Below are 5,000 nucleotides of genomic sequence, written 5' to 3' on the forward strand. Positions count from 1 at the left end.
TCTTTCTTTCTTTCTTATATCCCTTTTTTTTCATTTTCTTTTTTGTTCTTTTCGTTTTCTTTTTCTCTCTTTTTTTTTTTTTTTTTCCTGGTTTTCTTCTTTTTCATTCTCACTCTCTTTTTTATACTACAGTATTGTACATTCGTTGATTCGCGGCAGACCAAGGCTTCCTGAGTGAGACAATCGATTAATTATATTATCGTTTTTTTTTTTTTTTTTTTTTTTAATTTTGAGTTCCCGGCTACGAACATGCCACTAAAGGGGGTAGGAATAGTGGCCGTTACCATGTCCTTTTAGGGTCACCATCTCGAGAGGGCTAGTATTATGAACCGCCATGATGGCCTGTCCTTGAGGCCTCAGTTGACTCGCCATGCCATCATGTGGAAGGTCTCAGTCCTCACCACAACTTGTGGATCTCGGTTGGAATCAAAAGAGATGAGACCATGTCCTTCCAGATGGCAGTCAGTTGATCCCGAGAAAGGAGGGAGGGCAGAGGCGAGTAGAACTCCGATCATGATCGCCCTTCACCTCTCCTATGGTCCACCAGCGAGCTGCCGGTCGAACTTATCAACCATGGAAAGGTTGAACCCGATTGGCATTGAAGTCCTTCTTTTTTTTTTTTTTTTTTTTTTTTTTCCCAAAATGGAGAGGCGTGTGTCAATGTGATGAAGTGGTCGGGTTTATACTTCTCCTCCCCGTAGTGATGGTGACGGTGGCAGTGCAATCGGCCTCGTTTTCCCTCTTTTTTGTGACGGAATCGCCGCCAGGAATTTTCTTTTTTTTTTTTTTTTTTTTTTTTCCCAGTTTGCCTAATGCTCTGTAACGTCCCTACAGTTTATTATTGATCGTATCGACCATCTCCTCCAGGATCGCCCTGGCCTGTACATTTTCAATAAGTTCCCGTTTTCCCTGAGCAGGGCCTCCACAAAATCTCTTCAGCTGTGCTCTATATTTTTCGGTTAGTTTACAAATCGTAAAATAATGCTCTATGTCTGTTTCTTCCATGTTGCAAGGGCAGATTCTGTTTTGTTTTATCCCGAACCTGAACAGATAGTGAGGAAACCGTCCATGTCCTGTTAAAATTTGTGAAATCTGATAATTTGCAATAAATTGATTTGGAATCTGATTAATATGTTTTATCCAATTGTGTATATAGCTTTTTCGAGCTATTTTGTCTTGGGCCCAAAGTTGTTCCCATTTGTGATACAATTTTTTTTGTAACTCCTTTTTGATAAAATTCTTAGAAATTTGGACCCCTACTTCTTCTCCGAATCTTATTGCCTTTTTTGCCAATTCGTCTGCTATGTCGTTGCCGATGTTTCCACTGTGTCCTTTTACGTATGTTAGAATAATTTGGTTGTTTACTGAAGCATTTTGGAGCAGTTGCTTAATTTTAAATATATAGGGGTTGAGGTTTTCTGGATTATTTATCCCCTGTAGGACTGACAGGCTGTCTGTCAGCAAATGATAGGTGCTTCGATTTTGTTGTAAACTAATATATTCTATGGCCTTGGTTATAGCCATAGCTTCTGCTTCAAAATTGTTACTGTACTTTGGTAATGAATATTGTTTGGTGTCTAATACTTTTTGCTCTTTCATAACTACAAAAGCTGACCCAGCTCCAATTTCATTGCTTGAACCATCTGTAAAAATTTTGTAATCTGTTTCTTGATTGAGTTCTTTATTAAACTTAAATCTTAATCTTTTAGACGGATGAATTTTCCATTTGTCAATTTTTTTAGTAATAGAATCCGCATCGAAAATTTTGTCATTCCAAATGAACTGCTTTCCATTTTTGATAATGTTGTGTAGTTCTATCTCTTTTTCTAATTTTAGATGTACTGGTGGAACATTAGCTAAGACGTTTAATGCATTATTTGAAACTGTTTTATAGGCTTTAGTTATCGATATTAATGGTTTCCGTTGTATTGATTTCAATCTTTTGATTATGGTGCCAATGTTTCTATACCAGACTGGGCCTGCATAAGTTATTATTCTTTCCATTCCCCTTACATATATTTCCCTAAGTTGTTTGTTTTTAATACCTCTGTTTTTACCTGTAAATTTGTTTAAGTTAATTGACAAGTCGAACACTTTCTCTTTTATATAATCTAAATGCGGAAGGAAAGACAGGTTTTCATCTAAGATTACTCCTAATATTTTCATTTGCTGTACCTTTCTTATTTTATTGTCTCCTAATTTAAGTATTGGTGGGCTTTTTGAATATTTTCCTTTAATAACCATAAATTCGGTTTTTGTTGCATTGAATTCAATCTTTTTTTCGAGGCCCCATTTTTGTATTATGTTTAATGTCTGGTTTGCTTTATCTTGTAGCTTTCTTTTAGATGTTCCTTTAATTATTATTGTGATATCGTCGGCGAAAGCTTGCACATATGTTTTTTCTGGGTATTTTTCCCTCAGTACCTCTGTAATCATTATGGTCCATAGTAATGGACTTAATGGGGATCCTTGGGGGGATCCTTTTCTTAGGCAATACATTTTCTGAATGTTTTCGTTTTTGTACGAGATTTTTCGATTTGTCATGATTGCATTGGTTAATTTTATTAAATTTTTTGGGCAATTATTTTCTTCTAAGTACTTAATTATTTCTTTTTTATCAATGGTGTTGAATGCATTTTTGATATCCATTGATATAATCAAAGCTCCCTCTTTATCTAGAGAAGCTTGGTCTAATTTTTTCTTTATGTTCTCTAATGCCTGAATTGTCGAGGTATCGTGCTTGAACCCGTATTGATTTTTGGGGAATAATTCGTTTTTGTATAAGAAGTGATATATGCGGTCTTTGAGTAAGCTTTCTAGGATCTTTCCGAATATTGAGTTTATTGCAATTGGTCGGTAATCTGCAGGTGTATTCTGACTTTTCTTTTTGGGGATCAATATTATTTTTGATACTTTCCAGTCCTGAGGAAAATATCCTAGTTTTAAACAACAATTAAATATATTTACAAAAAAGGTATTTTGCTTTTGATTTATTAATTGAATAAATTCCGTTGTTAAGTTGTCCGGTCCTGGTGCGATATCTTTCTTTAGGTTCCTAATTATTGCTTCCACTTCCTGTTGCGTAAACTCCCCATCATCTTCAATGTCATTGTTTATTTCCTCTTCTTCGACTTTTGTTTCGTTTACTTCGTTTTCTCCTGCTAAATCATATAATTTACTTATAATATAGTCGACTGTTTCTGTAAGACAATTTGTTGATGAACCGTCCTCTTTTATCATGCTTTTTATAATGACTGCTTTTTTAATTTGATTCCGGGCTAATTTGTATCCTATATTAAAAGGATTCCTCGTTACTTTGGCTAAAAAATTTTCCCAATCCTTCTTTTTCGCCTGTGCAATATTTTCTACATATAATTTATGTTCTTCATAATATTGAGCTTTAAAGATTTCTCTTATATCCCCTCGACTTCTTTTGAACCGTCTTTTCATTGCTCTAACTTTTTTCCTTTGTATTTCTAGTTCCAGGTTCCACCAGCTTTTCTCTTGACCTTTTCCCTTGGTAATGCGTTTTTCATATTTTTTGTATAAGTTTTCCAATGTATTATAAAATTTTTGTATTAAATGCTCGACCTCCTGTACATTATTCAGATTTCGTGATTGTAATTCCCAATCCATATTTAGTAAATCTGTTAATGCTCTTTGTTTCCCTGTTTTAGTTATTTTAAACATATGTAATTTGGCCTCTTCGAATATTTCTATTTTGATGAATTTATGATCACTGTATGAAGGTTCATTTAAAACCTTCCAATTTTTAACTTCCCTAATCAAATTGTTTGAAACAATAGATAGATCGATCCAACTTTTGCCCCTTGAATTTTGGAATGTTGGTTCACTGTTCTTGTCGTTTATTAGGTTTAAGTTATTTTTAATAATAAACTCTAAAACTAATTCCCCTCTATCATCTAGTTTGTCACCTCCCCAACTGTGGCTTTTTGCATTAAAATCTCCTGTTATTAAAATGTTCTCTATATGTGTTTTTTGAATCACGTTCTCTATTTTAGTTAGTAGGTTCTCTATGTTCCCCTTAGGTGCTGCATAGCAGTTGATTAGGAGAAGTTGTTTGTTCTTAAATTTCATTATTACTGCAATAAAATCCTCTTCTATTTGTACTGGAAATATGTTGGTTACCCTTGAGTGGAATATGATGCCAACTTTTGGGTTATCCTCATGCGCAATAATTCTATCTTTTATTGAACATGGTATAATTTTACCTTTTAAGTGATAGGGCTCTTGAACTAATGAAATATGATGATTTTTCCTTTGTTGATAAATGCTTAAATTCTGATTCGCCTTAAAGGACCTGCCTAAGTTAACCTGTATCATTTCTAATTTTTCTGTTGAATTTAATTTTGTATTCACCATTTCTTTTCTTTTTTTTTTTTTTTTTTTTTTTATACGAGGGAAAAGACTGTCTAAACCCGGAGTTGTCGTTTGGATACCGCTTGCGTATCCTGTCTAATTAGAGTGCTGTTAACTCAAGTTGGCGGAGAATTCTGTCGAGCTCCTGCTCCCTTCTGGCTTTGTAAGTAGGGCATGCCCTTGACATCATGGAGTGACTTACCATTTCTGGTTCCCACCCGTCCTGCTTGCAGGCGCTGCATAGGTAATCTTCAACTCTGCATTCTTTGTAGTGATGTCTGCCACTACACTCAGTGCATCGCGGCGTCTGAGATCTACACCATTTTTGTGTGTGGCCGTATTTAGCACAGAAGGTGCATCTTGGAACATAAGTATTGTCGAATACTCGGCACCTATTCCATCCGATGTTTAATTGCTCTTTACCTTGCAATTGTCTCCAAGCTCTGTATTCCAAGCTTACGATGACCGTTTTTCCTTCTTTACCTTGCCATGTGGTTACTATTTTTATATCTTCTTCTGTACATGTTAATCTATTCTGTGAAATGAGTTTCCGAATTATTTCCTCAGATGTGAGTTCTTCATCTATGCCAATAATCTTTAATTCTGGTTTCTTACTTTTT

The sequence above is a fragment of the Rhipicephalus microplus genome, unplaced genomic scaffold (assembly GCF_043290135.1).
Source record: "Rhipicephalus microplus isolate Deutch F79 unplaced genomic scaffold, USDA_Rmic scaffold_303, whole genome shotgun sequence".
NCBI lineage: Eukaryota > Metazoa > Arthropoda > Arachnida > Ixodida > Ixodidae > Rhipicephalus > Rhipicephalus microplus.